At 36.8% G+C, this 19,914-nt stretch overlaps 1 protein-coding gene across 1 annotated transcript in view; it reads left to right on the top strand.

Moving 5' to 3' along the window:
- The first annotated feature begins 12,685 nt into the window (after nucleotides 1-12,685).
- The window catches only part of LOC150101428 (uncharacterized), a 339,847-nt gene continuing 332,618 nt past the window's right edge, over nucleotides 12,686-19,914 (top strand). The window contains exon 1 of the mRNA XM_090400323.1: nucleotides 12,686-12,770. The gene's annotated coding sequence lies outside the window, so the exon portion shown is untranslated. The remainder of the gene's footprint in view (nucleotides 12,771-19,914) is intronic.

Genomic DNA, 19,914 nt, shown 5'->3' on the forward strand with positions numbered 1-19,914 from the left:
ACCTCACTTCCCTTGGCCATGTCTAGTTTGGAGAGAGCAATGTAGAACGCCGAAGCTGCCTCCTCGTCTAAACCCTGGGCTACCTCTACTTGCTCAGGAGTGACTTTGCTGATGTCATCAACAAAGATGTCACCCCATTTTGCGTTGACAATGTCAGATCCATGTTCCCCTGTGAGGAGAAGTTCAGGTTCTCCTATTTTTTCCATCGCTTCTTTGAATTTTTCCGCGACCCCCGGAATATTTCTAATAAGATGGCTTAGAGTCTCCCCTGCTTTTGCGTGAGGGACTTCTGGGTGGGCGGTCTCAGATACGTTTGCTGTTTTTGGCGTTACCAACTCTTCTTCCTGTGGGCTTAATGGCCGTTTGGAGGTGTTGGTGTTCACCTCCATATTTCCTTCTTCCTTATCTATATCTATATTAGTATTGGTGGTTTCAATAACGACTGTTTCTTTTTGTTGGGTTTTACTGCTTGTGGAAGTTTTTTTCCCTTACGGTTTTTCTTAGACGTGGAGGTATGGATTTCTGTTATATCAGGAGCAGCCTCGAAAGGAGGAGAAGCTTCCTGTGCTGTGTCATTTCCATTGCTTGGTGGAGTTGCTGGCATGATTGCACCACCCATCCTCTCAGCAAGGCTTCTGGATGGGCATGTGTCCACTTTGTGGTCAATGACCCCACATTTCAGGCAGGCTGCCTCACACTTATCCTGGTTGTGGCAGTTCTTACACTTCGATTTTGGGCAGTTTACTCCTAGGTGATCGAAGGATCCGCATCGATAACACTGCTTCTTCACACCAGGGTAGTTTATCATTACTCGTGCGGATCCTATTTGGACAAAGTTAGGGACTTCGGTTCTCATTTCGAGAGAGATGGTAGCCTCTCCTGATTTCCATGTGGGATTTTCTGCATCATTTAACACTTCCACGTTGCGTACCACGCCATATTTCCCGAATATGTCGCGGATGATCTTTAGATCAGTTTCAACATATTCCAAGGGGAATCTCGGGATTCTGAGTAACTTGGTGATACTTCCCACCACAAATGGGACTATTTTTTCCCCTTGCAATCCAAACCTCCTAATAGTTTATCTCTGGTTTCTATACTTCTAACGACTACTTGAAAGCGACCTCCGCCGAATGGAGTAACAACATCTGGGAACAATATATGATATATTATATTATAACATAACGTATAACATAATACGTCCTTATCCTTATAAGGACTGGCTTAAAGGGGCGAAGCAAGAATGCTTTTCATATTCCCCGTTATCTGTAGAGGACAGTGTATGGATAAGGTGTTATTGAGCAATTAAAGCTCTGATCATGGCAGGAGGGTAACAGCAATAGCTGAGCCTCAGTTAGAACTTCATTGGCTACAGTATTGCCATCCATTACCCTCCAAGGATATTGGATTGAAAAAATCAATCCTCGCTCTTATCACATAATACGTCATCTTATAATATTACATTATGATACCATAATATTATTTTAATATTATGGTGTCTATTTAATTTTACAGTAATTTTCATTGTATCTAGGATTATAGAAGAAGCTTATAACTTTTTCGAATCTAATCTCAGAATACATATTATTGTTATTATTATTATTATTACATTATAAGATATTATTAGATTATATATGTACTATTTGATTATATAAATATATATATATATTACCATTTTCAATTTAATTCATTATTAAATTAAAGTGCAAGGTGTTATTATAATAATACAGTACATAAAATATTGTTAAAATAATTTTTAACGTTAAAAATTAAAATTTCTGTTATATTTAATATTTTAACATAAAATACTGTTAAAATAATATTTATTTTTGAAATTGTTATTCAAGTGACTGTGTATTTTTGCGGCAAATTTTCTGATTTGGTAGTAATAGATTACCATAAAAAGACCTTTATTAGATTAAATCTGATTCTAATTGTGGACGACATTTTTTTTTTATCCAACCCACTACCGATTTAGGTATTCCTTGGCAAAGACAAACAGTTTTTTAATTTTCAGAAAAAATCCTATTTTTAATCCTTAAACTTTGAAAGTTTTCCTATCGAACTATTACTATTTCCCACACTAATACTAGTTAGGGTTAAGGACCACGAGAAAGCAGCACTTGGCTGAGTATTGCAGGCGTCTTGAAGTCGTCATAGTTTGAACTCGCCTATCGATGCTAAGAATGGAGCCGACTGCCTTCCGAGTTCGAAAAGTTGGGTTAAAATATTTCGCTGACTCCTCATAGGTAATAAAAGGCGTTACGGGATTTATATTTATTTTTGAATGGAATTCAAATGCCTCAGAATAGTAGTCTATACATCGTCAACTTTCACGTTTACCTAAAGTAGACTTAAAGGGTAATTTTTCTTATAGATTTTAATATTTTCTATGCTTCTTTTAAAGATACGTTAATGTTTGTAATTTTAATTAATTGCTTTAATATATATTTAATGTAACTTAGTTGCAATATACATTACTACTTTGTAATATATACATATGATTGTATATAAATTGCAAATATAATTGTTGATCCACTGCTTGATAAACGCCTTTCCAAGATGACTCCAAGACCGTCACTGGCTTTTCTTTCTGGTGTACTCCTTGCCGTCTAATGACTTAATCAATCTGTTGTAATTTTTGTAAGGGTTGTGGTCCTTTTAATGTTCTTGGACTCCAAAATATCGTCCATCTCTGGTCTTATCTTCGAATATTTCACTTATTCCAATCTAATAACCAACAAAGCAAAATAATTGAATTTAAAATTATTATATATTATATTATATTACAGTAATATATAATATAATATAAGCCTCTGATCATATCATGGCAGGAGAGTAACAGCAATAGCCGAACCTCAGTGAGAACTTCCTTGGCTACTGTATAAGTAAAGCCATCTCTAAAAATAAGGACGATCCCCTAGATTATAGTGGCCGAAAGACCGTCCAGCTCAGCGTTGGCTCCACTCAATGAAGGGCTCCCCCACCACCGAGCAGAACCGCTCATATTCCAGGGAAAGGTATCCATCGACACAGCCCCTCACCGGAGACTCAAAATGCTCTCTCAGGGAGCAAACTTAAGAGAGCGAAACTCAGCGTCCCAGGGGGTAACAGCGATAGCCGAACCTCAGTTAGAACTGCCTTGGCTACTGTATAAGTAAAGTCGTCTCTAAAAATTCGGACGATCCCTAGGCCACTCAATCGTGGGCGAAAGACCGTCCAACTCAGAGTTGGTTCCACTCAGTGACGGGCTCCCCCACCACCGAGCAAAACCGCTCATATTCCGAAGAAAAGCATTCACCGACAAAGCCCCTCACCGGACCGTGCAGGAAAACACTTTCCCAGGAGACTCAAATTGCTTCCTTAAGGCAAAAACCTTAAGAGAGCGAACTCAAAATCTCGAATTTCTGCGTCTCAGGGGGTAAAAGCAACAGCCGAGTCTCAGTTAAAACTTTTATGGGAGTTCATATCTTTCATCTCCGGCCTGTGGACTCTAAAAGTTGTGCTGAGGGTCAGCAGATAGCGAGATAGGAAGAGAAAAAGGTAGTAGTAGGTATTAAAGAGGTCTCAGTCGACCTGCTTGACCACACTTATCCTATTAACAGGTCTGGGCCAAGCAGATCTCCAACATCATCTCCCTATATCCGTTCGTACAGCTTTCGATTGTCAACCATCTCTTCAGATGTCTGACAAACGAAAGAAGCAAGTAGGAGTAGAGAACGAAAGAAGGAGTAGAGGTTCCCCAATTTTTTTTATTGTTTCTTCGAATTTTTACAAAATAACAGGGGTCTTCTTTAAGAAGACACTTAAGGTTTTTCCTGCTTTCGCGTGGGGGGGGGGGGGGTCTTGGTAGGCGACTTCTTTTTTCTACCAGTGTACTGTTATCTGATTTGATCTTTTTTGCTTCCCCTTCCACTGGGCTTATCGGCCGTTTAGAAGCGTTGTTGCTTGTTTCCATTGTTTCATTTTCATTCTCTTCTGTATTTTTGGTGGTGGGATTGTCCCTGTTGGTTTCAGCTTGATTTTTGAATGTTTCTTCTGTCTCTTTGCAGATCTTTTTCTGCAGCAGGCTTAGCAGTTATTTTTTCTATTTTATGACATTTTGTCGCTGTGGAATCGAGTGCGGCTTTGAGGGTCGGAAAATCATCCTGTTCTGTATTATTTGCCTTTTCTGATGATGATTGTGTGGCTAGCGTGATAGTACCTCCCATCTTTTCTGCGTAGGTTCTCGACGGGCAGGTGTCAACTTTGTGGTCCTTGGACCCACATTTTAGGCAAGCCATCTGACATTTGTCCAGTGCATGGCCTGTTGTAAGGCAGTTTTTGCATCTGATATTTCGGCCGTTCGCCCCTAGGTGGTCAAAGGATCCGCATCGGAACGCAAGGGTAATTGACCATTACCCTGGCCGATCCTATGATAGCAAAATTTGGCACTTATGCCTTCATTTCGATCACTACAGTGACCACCAGACTTCCAATCTGGATCACTTGTCACTTTGACTTCTTTTACTACTCCCCATTTCGAGAATATTGTCAGTCCCTTCCTCTAGGTATTCTAGGCGGAACCTTTTCAAGGTCTTCTGAATACTCCCTACTACAAATGGAAGCACTCTCTTTCCTTGGCAAATCTAACCTTTCTAACCTTCGCAGTAGTTTCTAAATCGTCCTGTGGAGATAAGGTGTTATTGAGCTATTAAAGCTCTGATCATGGCAGGAGGGTAACAGCAATAACCGAGCCTCAGTTAAAACTTCATTGGCTACAGCACTGCCATCTATTATTACCCTCCAAGGGTATTAATCCTTCCGAATCGCTTCCGCAACAACCCCCCATTCAATTCCACTATTACAATAATAATTGTATTATTATTATATGAAAAATAAAATGGTGTTGAATCTATTTTTAAGTATTCGTAATTTCAATTAATAAATTTTAATGTTATTAAATTATTTTCTAAAAAAAAAATAACTACATTACTTTGGAAAATTGTATAAAATAATATGTGGAACTTCACTTTCATCGTAAATAAAAATTTTAAGATATGAGAAAGATACCAGCGTTACCCAAAGGGCTCATCTTTTTTTTTCTTTCTATTATTTGGAGTGTTTTAATTGTGCTTGCTATTCGCATACGAACGTACTGAAAACCAACATAGAATATTCTATTCCATTTCGCTCTTTCTCTCTGTCTCTGTTTCTCTAGGATACTGAATCATCCTCTTTGTTTCCCCACGTTCTTTCCCCCATCCTTACCCCCCACACAAAACTTCCGACGGTGTCTCAGCTGCTGGGGAAGTGTGTGGAATGCGACTAACGGATACTTGGCACAGTTGAGACCGTGGATATGGCCCAGTAATGGAGTATCACCTCCGAGTAAAATCGCTGCTTTCAGAATCTATGTTTTTCGATAAAGGGAGAAGGACAGTAGATACATCACTACTGAGCCTCCGCTTGATGAGTTTCCACGAGGAAAGACTGGCGTCTGTGCCAGTCGCCATGGCAACGGACGAACTCGAAGCTATTCAGAAATTCCGTCTTTATTTTTAATTCATGCATGCATGCAAACGTGAGGAAAACACACAGATTTTTACGTTCATTCTCCGTTGCTATTGGCAACGTATAAATGCAGTGCTGATAGTGCGAGGCACACACACACACACGCACTGCGAACAGTTAGAACGAAGGTAGAAAAGGCCCTCTCTCTCTCTCTGTCTGCTAGGGGAAAACGGAGTTATTAAAATTGCGGCATCCAAGAAATGTTGACGGGAAAATGTTGTCATAATATTCCATCTGTTTCCGAAATGATGTCGGTGACAACCATATTTAAGGCGTTCGTCTCCCCCCCCCCTGTTTTTTTTTTTTGCAGGAGAACAACGGACTCGGTAAATAACACGCAAGTCGATTGGCAGCGCACATTTAAAAAGTAGACTATTTCCAGAGAGAGAGAGAGAGAGAGAGAGAAAGAGAGAGCTTTGGTTTCCACCTTCGACTTACGAAATGCATCTTTGCCGTCACGATCCGGATGGCATTGCATACTTCCCACTCAGAAAAGTGCAATAAAACTTACGGTAATGGAAATATCAGTATAAGGAAAAACAACACAAACCAACGGACGGACAGTTACCGTCCACATACAAGATGAGTCCCTGAAGCTCCCAAAGGAGGTTCAATGTGTATCCAATTTCGTTTGGTAGCAATTTAATGAACCCCAACCAAATGAAAGGAAAAGGGAAATAAGTGTATTAAGACAGTAATGAAAATGAATGTTCGTTAATCCAACTGGAATTTTATTGGATTTGCAATTGTTTGGCTTGTGATGTTTGTTCTGCAAAGAAATTTGAATGTGCTCCATAGCTGCAGCATCCATTTATAGTTCAACCCTTCTCACGAAGTATTCCCCATAGATCCCAACCTCCAGTTTTTCTCATAACTAAATAAATAAACAAAGAATAGATTCCTTCTGCCGTAACCCCTGTTCACTCAAAGCATTAATGTGTGTATAGATTCTGCAACCTGTGGTGTGTGGAACTGATACCAAAAATAAAAAATATAATAATAATAATAATTCGGACAGGTAGTATAACGACTGACACCCAGTGCTTTACCTGGATCGATGGAATATATTTCAACTTAGGTGTCAGAGTCCATAGTCAATCATTTGGAAAATCCGGAGACAAGAAAACTGCAAGAATGGTGGCCTCACCCTAAGAAGTGACTTCAGGAGATCGCACATCTAAAAGTGTTTTTATTAATAATATCTCAGGCAAAATATCGTCTAAATTAGAAGTGCCATTTTCTTGTTTTTGCTATTCACTTGACTCACGTAATTTGCTAGTTTAGTTTAAAGATAAAGTGAACTTGCGACAGAGAAAACCAGACGTGTGTTTGATTATCAGTCTTGTGCTTTCACTCCGTCTATCTAATCGGCATGTCAGTTACGCTGTTTTTACGGTATACGAAATAATAATAATAATAATAATAATAATAATAATAATAATAATAATAATAATCAGATAAAAAAATTATAGAAATTAAGAAAAATATAAAAATTACATTTTTTTTCCCCAGATAAATTACATACATTATATGAACACAACTTTGCATAACAAATACTTTCTCGTACATAAAGTTTTTTGTTAAATAATAATAACAGTAACTGTTTATAACGTATATTATTATAATATTCATAATGATGATTATTACAGATGTTTTAATTTATTAATTAAAAATTTTTTTAAAAAAATTTTTAACATTTTATTATTTCTCATTTGTAATAATAACAATTAATAATAGTAATAATTACAATTATTATTTCTCATTAATTTTTATTTATATAGATTTTTTATTTTTTATTTTTAAAGTTTGAGAAAGAGTGATTATTCATACAAATTTCTGCATCTGCTTATAAGGATTACTTGTAGATGAGTGAGGCAAGTTAATCCCACCTACTTCGAAGCTTGGGTTAGCTTTTAGAAGAGAGTGGGATTTAGCCTTCACTATTTGTGTTGTTGCTACTGTTTATGTATGGGGTGTAGGCATTGGATGCTAGTGATTTGTGATGTGTATATTAGTGTTAATGGTTTCTTAACTTTGTTGGTATATTTTCAAGAGTTCGTTTTTTAATGTTCTGTATTTATCTACGTGTTTTAACTTTCTTGGTAGGTTGTTGAGTTGCGTGGGTATCTGATGTGATCTCATAAAAGAACCGTATGAGTTGTTGAAGGGTGTGGGGATGTAGAGAGTTGTTGTAGGTCGTGTTATACGATATGTGTCTCTGTTGTTTCGGTAGGTGATGTTGAAATAATTCCTTGTTAATGTCATGTAGTGTTTCAGGTTTTTAATGCTCAGAATTCTGTGTATCGCCATGTGCTTGTCGGATATTGGTTGTTGCGTGTAAGGTGTCCAGATCACTGTTGACACGCTTTTCCTGTGTAGTGTTTCTAATTTTGTTAGGTGGCTGTTTGATGTTATTTTCATAAACTGTTATTCCGTATCTGAGTAGGGATTCGCAGATACCGTGATATAGGAGTTTTTTTATGTTGGGTGGAATAATATCTTTAACTTGGAAGAGTTTTGCTGCGATGATCCGGAGTTAAGTGTGTAGGTATTCTATATGTTTTGTCCATTTAAAGTGGGAATCTATATAGAGACAGAGGTATTTTGCGTTACAGGTTTGATTTCGGAACATTGGCAGGTATTTTTGCTGTTAATGCAGCAGTATGTGTGACAATGTATCGATAGTGATGTAGGGCGTATGATTCTTGGGTTGTGTATTATCAACATCTGTGTTTTGGTGCCGTTGATTAGAATTGCGTTTTGGTGGAAGTATGTTGTGATTTCGTTTAGGTCTTGTTGTGCTTTGCAGAGAGCTGTGTTAATGTCTGTGTGGATTGCTAGTAGTTTAGTGTCATCTGCGTATTGAAATATTTGACTTCTTATGGATATGTTATGAACATCGTTAATGTATATGTTGAATAGAGGTACACCGTGTTTTATTTGTATACCTCGACTGTGACATGTATCTATTTTTGTTGCTTGTGTTCTGTTTGAGAGGTAGTTCTTGAACCATGTATGCAGTGTTCCTCTTATACCTATTGAGTATAGTTTGGTGAGTAGTATGTCATGTTCAAGTGTGTCAAATGCTTTGGTTAGGTCCAGCAGTATGAGGACGGCGTACTTGTTTTTGTCGAGAGCTTTGTTTATTGTGTCGGCGATGTCTTCTAATAAAGTAATGGGGCTTTTTTGTTTTCTGAAATCAGTATTGGTTTTGTGAGATGATGTTGTACTTCCGTAAATAGTTCTGTAGTCTGGTGTGTGTTATTTTTTCTAGAATTTTTAAGATGACTGGTAGTGTAGCTATTTGTCTGTAGTTCTGAGTATCGTTTCTTTTGCCGTGTTTGTATATTGGCGTAATTACTGCAGTTTTTACTTGTTGTGGAATAATGCCTGTGTCGAATATTATGTTCACGAGTTTCAAAAGTATTGGATTTATTTGTTCAAAATGTGTTATAAGGTCTGTGAGTCTTATTTTGTCTATTCCTGGAGTGGTCTTTGGTTTTAGTTGTAGGGTTGCTTCTTTCAGTTCCTGTTTTGTTATGGGTGGAAAATACATCGTTTGTTGTTAACTCTGTGTCGGTAGTTTTTTGTTGATCGTTAGTAGTTTGTCTTTTTTGAGTTGTGTGATGTTGTTTGTGAAAGCATGGTTGAATGAGTCCGCAAGTTCCTCTTGATTTGTGTCCTGACCGAAGCTTTTTGCAATAAAATCTTGTGCTGAAGTTTTCTTTTTTCGGGTTATTAATTCGTTGAGTGTAGCCCATGTTTGCTTAATGTTGTTGTTATATTCCATGAATTTTTGGAAGTAGTATCGTCTTTTTGCCCTACGAATTTTTGTTGTTAGTTTATTTCTTGTGTTTTTGTATAAGGTTTGTAAATGTGTGTTACTGGGAGACTTTTTAAGTTTTTTTCCATAGATTTTCTTTTTCAGTAATAGTATTTAGTATGTCGTCATTTATCCATGGGTTGCTGTCTGTTTGTCGCCTCGTTGGTGTAGGTTTTGTTGCTTTTTTGTATATTTCTGTGAACATTAGTTGAAAATTCTCGTATAATGTTACAGGATCGTTTATTTTAAGTAGGGAATTCCAGTCTGTATTTTTTACTTGGTTATCGACAATGCTCTTTAGTATGATCGAGTTTTGTCGACTTTTGTGGTGGGGGGAGGGGGGGTAGGAAACGTAATAAAACGAAGTTGAGACAAAGTAGTGATCGGCAATTTTTACGTTAATTACTGATGATGTATATGTATGGATGGGAGCCCGTATGTTGATATGATCAATGCATGATTGTGTTAGTGAGTTATTGAATATTTCTTTTCTTGTTGGTTTGTTAATGGTAGGGTTTATGTTGTACTGACTTAGTATATCAAGATATGTGTTAGTGGTTGAAGAAGCGTGGTCTAGAGTATTTATGTTAATGTCTCCTATTAGGATGAGCCTGTGTGTTGTACGCGGTTCGATGCCGCTTAGCCATGTTTCTAACTCGTGAAGAAAACTGAGTGGATTATTATCTCGGGGTCTGTATATTGTGTTTATTGTGTATCTGATACTATTGTGGCTATTTGTGAGTTCTAAAATTAGTGTTTCCGCATGTTCGAAGTGAGTTTGTTTTTCTGTCACATTGTATTTTTCTTTGATAAATGCCACAATTCCATCTCCTCTTTTGTTTGGTCTATATAAGTTGTAGGTTTGATAATTATTTATGTTGTATGCGTAAATTTCTGTGTCATTTATTGCAACTATGGTCAGTATTAGTGCATCTATGTTTATCATGGTATAATTGAGCTGTGTTGTCAATGTTAGCCAGTGTTAGCCAATAATAATAATAATAATAAAACCTCGGCTTTCTTAACAAATTCGAACTCAGGTTTTTTCCATCCGTTGGGCGTGTGCCTTTCCAACTACGCCACACAAATATATCAAAATTCATTCTTAAAACTAACAGTATCACAAAGCGTCTGATAGAAGGAGTCTAACGTAAATGAAAGATTCCCCTGCCAACTTCTAAAAATATTTCTTACATTGTTTTTTATTATTTATTAATTAATTTATTTTTAAAATTTTAATACTATCTGTGGGCGCATGAATTTTATGGGAACAAATGGGAAGTTTCGAATTTTTCCAAAAAAAAAAAAAAAATAATAATAATAATAATAATAATAAACCCGTTAAAAAATTCATAAAAGAAACATGAAGGATATGTTTCACTTTATCTACTACTTTAAAGCCACGCGCAGTTTTCTAAACCCTCTGAAATTAAACCCACGATCACTGGCTTCCTTTACGCGACTAATATCACCCGATGATAACTCAAGGGATGTCCACATCTCATACACAAGTACCAAAAGACTGATATTTCTTGTTTTTTTTTTTTTCCCCGACATCCTTTGACATTTCTGGAACCTGGGGGTTGGGTGGGGGAACTTAAACCACAACTGTCCGAAGTGAACAGAAACGAGAGTCTTATGTAGTATTATTATAAGCCACTGCTGTGTTCTGTGCGCCCTAACTCATTCATTAATTGCGTCTAATCTCACTTAATAATATTCGCCTCGGTTTGTTCTTGGCATTCTTAATTCATTACAGAAATTCGTTGCAACCAATGGATTTACCGGCGTCTTCATTAATATAAAATTGTTGCATTTTCGTGTACAGTCTGATAGTAAGTAAAGCTATTAACTTCACTGCGAGAACTGTAGACATTTGTTAGTTGGAAGTCTGGATTGAGAGAATCGGGAACGTGATACTTTCTCTTGCAGAAGAACAGGTAAAAATGAATACGCCAGTTGGTAAGCAGATTATTATTGTTAACAGTAGCGAAAAGGTGGGGGGGGGAGAGATGCACGTTAGCGCGAGACTGTAATTTAATAAACTGTTGTACTTGATGAGAAGTACAGAGGAGAGCTACACTTAATTAGCTACATATTTCATCCATCTTCCCTTCTTACCAACCATTGCGAACTCGTTGTGTGCCTAAATCTTCCCTGTATTCTCGCACAATTACGTAAAAACATCGCCTAGCAATGCATTACTTTATTATTAAAAGCATTAATAATAAATTAGAACCATAGCAGAAGTAAAACTTTACTTCTCGATGTCAGACGATGAAATGAAAATGAGCTATTTTCGTAAAAAAGCAGACGATTTGACTTACGCACTTTCAGCAAATGAAGTTTTAAAATAATATCAAAATTTAAATAAATCCCGTTTTAAATAAATGTGTGAAGAAAATATTTTAATGCAGTGTAGATGGAATTTAATTTTTATCGTTTGTTTATTACTGTTTAAGGAATGTTAGAAAATCTTATAATTCAGATTGTAAATTCATAAACCATATACAGTACTGTATATCTTAAGAGATAGACGCTTGCAAATTGCTTAAAATTTCGAATTAAGAGGAAATAGGAATTAATAGAAAAGAACAATTTTACTGTAATGGAGGATATTATGGATCCACTCATATTTTATAGATAAATATAGAAAAAACTCTAAAAAGATTCGAAATTTAACAGAACGTTTATGAGAATATAACATTCAACATTGGATGCTTTGGAATGAGCTACTGTAATTAAAAGAACATACGGGCTCCTGCGTAGGAGCCCGTATATTCGTCTTTTGTTTGTGCTTTTCAGTGATCATGTATTTATCTTAGTTTATATTTGTTTTTCGAGCACTTTATCAGTATTTAAGATTTTGCAAAAAATATTTGCTTTATGACTTTTAACATTCTAATGTAAAAGCGATTTTATAATTAAAAATAAAAATTAATGGAAGCCAATATTCGCTTAGGACTTTTAATTATTCTCATCAAGGGATTAGCTTTGAGTTGTTTACGTAGAAAGTTAAAAGCATTTGAAATTAAGAACAAATATATATATAAGAAGATTACGTTTAATAGAAGAAAAATCTATTTGAGTTTTGCTGATAAAACTGTTCTGTTCGTAAGGGGGGGGGGGAATAAAACCTTTTATTTTTGTGGATACATATAATACAAGATACAATCACTTTAAGGAAGTTTAATTTATGTGATTGGATTTCGAAGAAAGAAATTGGATTTAAAAAAGAAAAAGAAAATGAAAGTTCTTTTTCAATTATTTTGTGATAATCTATTTGGAACGCTAATGATTTCCGACTGTCGCTTGGGGCTGAAATTTCTTTCATTGTCCAGCAGATGGCGCTAAGATGTCCATTTAGTTTAACGCACTCGGAGACTGACAGCAGGTGAGGATAATCTATTTTTATCAACGAGAGCTATTTAAAGTGTATTGGTATTAAACTTAAATTTCTATTACTATATTTACATACGAGAGGGTATGTTAGTCGCACGACGGCATGAAATAGCTAAAAATAGCACGATACAGACACGGTCATTTCACGATTATTTTTGAAGTTCAAAACAGAAGTGCACGTCTAACGGATTCTATTGCTAGTGTTTCTTTGCAACCATTTTATCGGAAACTACATGACAGACTCACGCTCGGGAATCAAATAACGAAATAAAAATAGATAAAATAAAATATCGAAATTAAAATAACTTTTCGGAAAGTTCTCGGTAGTTGGCGCCACTGTTGAGATCGTAAGATTTAAAAATTATACTAGGGAGGAGGAAGAAGAGAAAGAAAATGATAATAAATATATATGAAAATTATTATAGGAAATTCATATCGGAAATGTTTTTAAAAAAATAAAATATTTTAAAATTGAAACATTGATTTTTGTATTTATACCTTTAATAAGTATAGGTAGTAATATATAAATTATCAACGTTTTATTGAGCATTTGACACCATACTCTTGCAGGGTAATGGATGGCAATGCTGAACCAATGAAGTTAAACTGAGGCTTGGCTGTTGCTGATACCCCCTGGGGCGCAGAGATTCGAGAGTTTTGAGTTCGCTCTCTTAAGGTTTTTGCCTTAAGGGAGCAATTTGAGCCTCCGGAGAAAGTGTTTTCCGGCACGGCCCGCTGAGGGGCTTTGTTGGTGAATGATTTTCTTCGGAATTTGAGCGGTTCTGCTCGGTGGTGGTGTGTGGGTGGAATGCCATCACCGAGTGGAGCTAACGCTGAGATGGACGGTCTTTCAGCCACTATTCAGTGGTCTAGGGATCGTCTTAAATTTTTAGAGATTGGCTTTACTTACGTATCACCAATGAAGTTCTAACTGAGGCTCTTACCCTCTTGCCATGATCAGAGCTTTAATAGCTCAATAACACCTTATCCCTACACTGTCCTCTACAGATAACGGGAAAGATGAAAAGCATTCTTGCTTCGCCCCTTTAAGCCAGTCCTTATAAGGACTATAAAAAAACAGCAAAATAGCCCCAAACAACGGAGCCAGAAGATTTTTCCAATCCCCAGCTATAGTGACAGTTACGGAAGGAAATCAGCCAATCACAAGGAACAATGTAGAAGGAAAAACAAAGAAAAAAAAAAGAAAGAAACGTAACGCAAAGAAATCCCATAACATCGAAACGGGAGAGAACAACAACAGAAGCAGAAGAAATGGAAATCAGTAATAATACAACCAAACGACCCATCACGCCAGAAGAAGGAGAAACAAAAAGAACCAAACCAGACAATGGAAGTGCAGCAGAATTTTCAGGTTCTGAGGAGGAAAGCGAGACCAGAATAGAAAATCAAACAGAAACTGAAGAAGTAACCCCATCAGAAGAAAATGTGCAAAAAGACAACAAGCCTATGGAAGAAACTGTTGACCATAAAACAGACTATTTTGACGGTAGCACCCGAAACGGTTCCGTAATTCTAAAGAAATTTAAAGGATCCCTCGAAACGGCAGGAAAACTGTTCAATAAAATAATTACAGAAGGGAAACCGACTTCCTCATTCTTTGAAAAGAGCACAAGACTTGAATGGGAAAAACTCTATATCAAAGATATAACCAAAGTCGCGCCTCATCAATTAAACGGTCACCTAAATGAGGACGAGAAAAGACAATTTTGCAACACGTTGGAGTCGCTGACACGATCAGGTATAGAAAAGAGTTATCCATGGATCATGAGGGATTTTGCCAGAAGAATGTTCCCGGAAGATGATATCGTTCTCGCTTAAACCTAGACGGAATCTCTACAACAGCCATTGGAAAATTGTTTTTCAGTTTGTTATCAACAGGTTTGATGATTAATCCACACAGGAGGGGGTAGACCTGAGAACCCGAGCAGCGAAGGCTTACTGCGAGGCGGTGCAGCTCGTTGTGGGCTGCATCACTCGGGCCAGGCTCTTCCCTCACTATTTTATGTCTTATTTTGCAATCCACTCGTTCCTTTTCTTGTTTGGAGGCCTCTTTCCCCTACTCTGCTACTATTCACTCTATCTTTATTTCCTCTCCTACTATCTGCTGAAACTCAGCACCTTTCTCACTCCACAGGCCGATGATGAGATTTGTTGAACTCACAAATTATTATTATATATATATATATATATATATATATTTAAAGAATAAATTTTAAATGACTTCAAAATTTATTGATAAAATATTAAATTTTAATGAAAATGATACAACTAGTTTCAGCCTTCTTCAGGTATCCACTAAAGGTAGAACACAGTAATAAAAAATTGAAGTTACAAAAAACTGAGAATTACAGGCAAAAAATGCAATACATAATTGACACAAAAACGTATTGCATTTTTTGCCTGTAATTCTCAGTTTTTTGTAACTTCAATTTTTTATTACTGTTTTCTACCTTTAGTGGATACCTGAAGAAGGCTGTAAAAGGCTGAAACTGATTGTATCATTTTCATTAAAACTTCATATTTTATCTCGGTTTAAAGTATTTAAAATTTATTCTTTAAAATGTATCATTACAACCGAGTAGAAGATCAAGAATACAAGTATTTCTACAGTATATTAAAAAAAAAAATTAAAAAAAAAATATATATATATATAAAGTCGTTCTTGAAATATTTCTGAGAGTGGAGTTTTTTATTTCTCAACTTGCGATTCGCTTTCTGTATACATTTAGTGATATGTATTTTAGAAGATAATTTAGAGTAGCATACAACAAAATAAAAGCAGGTTTCTACCAATGAAATTTCACTATTTATTGATATTATTTTTTTATAGTTCTACAATACAATATACAGAATGCTTATTTACAGACTGTGTGTGTTCTTGTGCTTCACCACCTAACTACGGAAAGCTGTGATTCATAATATGTAGCGAATGAAAAAAAAAAGCAAGATTCTTACAAAGCAGAAAAAAAAAAAAAAAACTACGAAGTTCCATGCTTACTCTAAAAACAAATGTTTTTGCAAAGAAAGGAAAAAAACACTGGGTTATTTTTATAGTTCTTTTATTACTGTCAGAATACAAGGAACCAAGGAACCGTAAAAATGTGCCCACGAGCTATGCACAAACGAATGAAGCAAACTCACAATCCAACTTTCTGGGAATGCTGCAGTGACTCTGTTCAGAAGACCATTAAAGGGTTGGCAAATCCAAGCTTCTGGCATTATTGTAGCTGCGCCACAGTTGAAAGGGTGTTCAAAACGACAGAAAGTATCACGTGCATGCATTTTCCAGGTAGGTATAGCAAGAAAATACGACAGGATAAGCGACGGATGGGATATCCGGGTTCTACACAAGTATCAGAAGGATCTGCTTAAAACTTTCACTAAAGATTCCGAGTGTGGTTTACTTGGAAAACATCCATTTAAACGTTGTTCTTATGCAGGTGGGTTTACTGTCTTACAGACCGTTGGTTTTCGTACAGATTTCTCAATGGCTTCTCTTTCAAACTTTTCCATCGTGTAGTGAGGCTACTTCTGTTGGTAACGTGTTAGAAGTAGTGCAGCGGATAGCGCGAAGTCCGATTTATTGTTTGAGAGTCATCGTAACGAACCCCCAATTCAGAATGTTTTAGTAGTTTCCGTTAGCACTAATAGCGCAGCTATGATTAAAAAGTTCAGATAATCGAGAATGGCAAGTTTATATGGGAAATGAAACACTGTATAATCAAATGTGTATAAGGACTGGCTTAAAGGGGCGAAGCAAGAATGCTTTTCACCTTCTCCGTTATCTGTAGAGAACAGTGTAGGGATAAGGTGTTATTCAGCTATTAAAGCTCTGATCATGGCAGGAGGTTAACAGCAATAGCCGATAGCCGAGCATCAGTTAGAACTTCATTGGCTACAGCATTGCCATCCATTACCTACCAAGGATACTAATCACCGCATCTCACGGTCGATCCCTTCGCATTCACCACCTAATCAAAAGTGCATGCAGTATTTTTATTAGATTATATAAGCTAAGTAATTTTAATTTTAAAAGGTGTATCTATAAATCTCATTAAAAAAATTATAACTCTATTATTCTGCAAATATTTTAATATTTTAAAAGCAATATATAATTTACTTTAATATTCTATGCAAATTTTTATAATTTAATGTATAGCTTAATTTCCTTTTTTTAAATGGATTGTAGCCAAGTCTCCAATATATTAAATTAAGGGCAACTTTCCGTGCATTTTACATTAGCTAGGAATCGCATCCAGCGTATTTAAACGGCCGCTATCTCCGATATACACGTTTCATCGAAAAAATATTGGCATTTAGTAGACTGACAAGAATGGTGATGAACATCAATACCACTGACAGCCATATGTTTGGACTTCTGAACCAGAAGCAGTATAGATTTCGGGACAGAGAAAAGTTTTCAACGTTTTTGATGACTTTTTGAAAACATAAAAAATATTAAACTATACTTTCTGCTTCTATTGAACCTTCGTTTGTCTGGTACAAAAAAAAGATGAAATATTTATATAGAATATTAAGGCAAATTATATATTGCATTTAATTCTTTAAAATAGTTTCAGAATAAAACAGTTATAAATTGTGGAATACCATTTTTAAATACACCTTTTGGAATTAATATTAGATAATTTATATCATATACGAATGAAAACTTTATTGGCTGAGAAATTCGGTGGTTTGTGATGAACCATCAAAAGTCCTTTTTAGGACTTCCAGGGTAACAAATGGCAATGCTGAACCGAGGAAGTAAACTGAGGTTCGGCTGTTGCTGTTATCCTGGGTGTGAGTTTTTGAGTTCGCTCCCTTAGGGTTTTTGCCTTAAGGGAGCACCTTGAGTCTCCGGGGAAGGTGTTCTCCGGCAGGGCCCGCTGAGGGGTTCTTGTCGGTGAATTATTTTCCTCGGAATTTGAGCGGTTCTGCTCAGGAGTCGGGGAGCCCATCGGGGTGCTAGGATGGGGCGGCCGACACTGAGTGGAACCAACGCTGAGCGGTTCTGCTTAAACGGGGAGCCCGTCGGGGTGCTTGGACGGGGCGACCGTCAATGAGTGGAACCAACGCTGAGACATGGACGGTCTTTCGCCCACTATGGAGTGGCCTAGAGATCGTCCGATTTTTTGAGATTTTACCCTTTACTTACTAATCAGGACTTCCAGGGTAACAAATGGCAATGCTGTAGCCAATGAAGTTTTAACTGAGGCTCGGCTATTGCAGTTACCCAGCCATGACTAGAGCTTTTTAGCTCAATAACACTCCATCCACACAGATTTACTTCATTCAGATGACGGGATAAAGAGTCAAGGACTCAGTCCATCGCCCAGTTCTTTTAAGAACCTATTGGCTGAGGATTACACAGTGTTTCATTCTCCATGATAGCTTTTTTCTGTTTTTGAGACTCCTTTACCTTTAAATAAAGCTTTTTATTAGTGAAACATTTGAGGTGTTTTAAATTGGAAATATCTTGTAATTGTCATACAGCAATCGCGAAAAGTAGCAATAAATTTGTCAATGATCAATAATATATAAATATTAAAAAAAATGTGCACACATTGAATTGAGAATCGGTATATCAGGTTCACCATCAAACTCTTTTCATTGAATCATTGTAGTTGATTTGATGTAATAAATAAATAAGAAATATTTAGATAGTTTATTTACATCTCACGTTTAATGGACAAATGTTTACTTTGTCTGCTATAGCGACGAAATATTTATTACACAAACAAACAGCTTTTTTTTTTATTATTATTATCGGCACTATTAGGAAGAACATGAATAATAAATGTGTAAAATAATAAATTAGTAGAAAACTGAAATAGGCATTTAAAGGGTTGCTTGATAATAATCAAATTGGATGTAGGGCCACATGTGGCCCGTCGTTTTTTATTTTTTTTTTAATACGTTGTTTATAGCTGGTTGTGAATGGTAGGAACTATTTCAAGAGCAGCGAATTGTTTGAAAATTCTTTTAAAAGAACAAACCCATAAAATTCAGTTTAAAATACGAAAGTTTTGACCTTTTTTATTACAACAATCAATTTTTTTTATTGTCTCAAAGTGAACCAGAGTGTCGTATCTTCATCACCATGAACAGTATCCAGATGGGGTGAATGGGGGGGGGGGGAGAGTTTTATGTCTTTCCTGTTCGCTGTAATCAGTGGCGGAAAATAAACAGCCCAAGCGAGGTGATAAAAACACATCTATTCGACTCAGTCTTGTCCACGAATGAAGAAAAGCCTTAGGAAACGTCCAGACTCGTGTATCACCAAGACAATACCTATTTACGATTCCACAGATCCCTTTTTACAGCAATCCCTTCAATCATGCGACCATTGGCCGTTGTTGAAACCTAACAAGGCGTGTGGGTCGGGTTACTTGCAGTCAAAAGCAGTCTACCAGACGATGAAGAAATCTGTCACGGCAACTGTTCCTTTTGGACCTTTGTGTCCATCTAAAGGGGGAGGGGGGGGATACAATGGGAGGGGACAAGAAACGAACAACAGAAACCAGAAGCAAAATGCCACCTCCTTGTGGCTAGTCATTGAATAGATAGGTCTTGTACTCCCTGCACAAGACCGTGGGGGGCTCTTCTATCGTGACCCATAAATCCATCGGTCTCGTTAGCTCGCTCTGTCTAGCGCATCCCAACACTGCAGGAGTTACTAAGAGATGAATGCTTCAGCTGCTGGGGATTTTTAATCCATTGAGTAGTTGTTGTATACGCTGATGGCTAGGACATTGCCTGTTCTCTACCGGAGTTAGCGCGCTGGACAAAAGAATTTCGCACAGTCGGCAACCACTGGTGAAATTCCTATTTGAACCCTCCCTCCCCTCTTTGTCGCCGTGCGCTAAGATTTCGTGTCGAGGTGTTGTTGGGTAGTTTTACCGGCGAAGGTCGACACCTGCCAAAACTTAAACTTCGTTCTTGTAAAGCCAACACCTCATATTTTAGCCCACTCGGGAGTTTTTGGACAGCTGCTAGAAATGAGATTTGTTGGCCTTTCTATTGTGCTTTATCGTCTCCTCTTTCTCTTCCTCCCCGTTCCAATCCTTGCAGAAAATAACTAAGTAACTTAAGATCAATACTTGTGTCGTCGCACC

This window comes from Typopeltis vanoorti, chromosome 11, assembly GCF_054136105.1.
Source record: "Typopeltis vanoorti isolate ZY-2024b chromosome 11, IOZ_Tvanoo_1.0, whole genome shotgun sequence".
Lineage (NCBI taxonomy): Eukaryota > Metazoa > Arthropoda > Arachnida > Uropygi > Thelyphonidae > Typopeltis > Typopeltis vanoorti.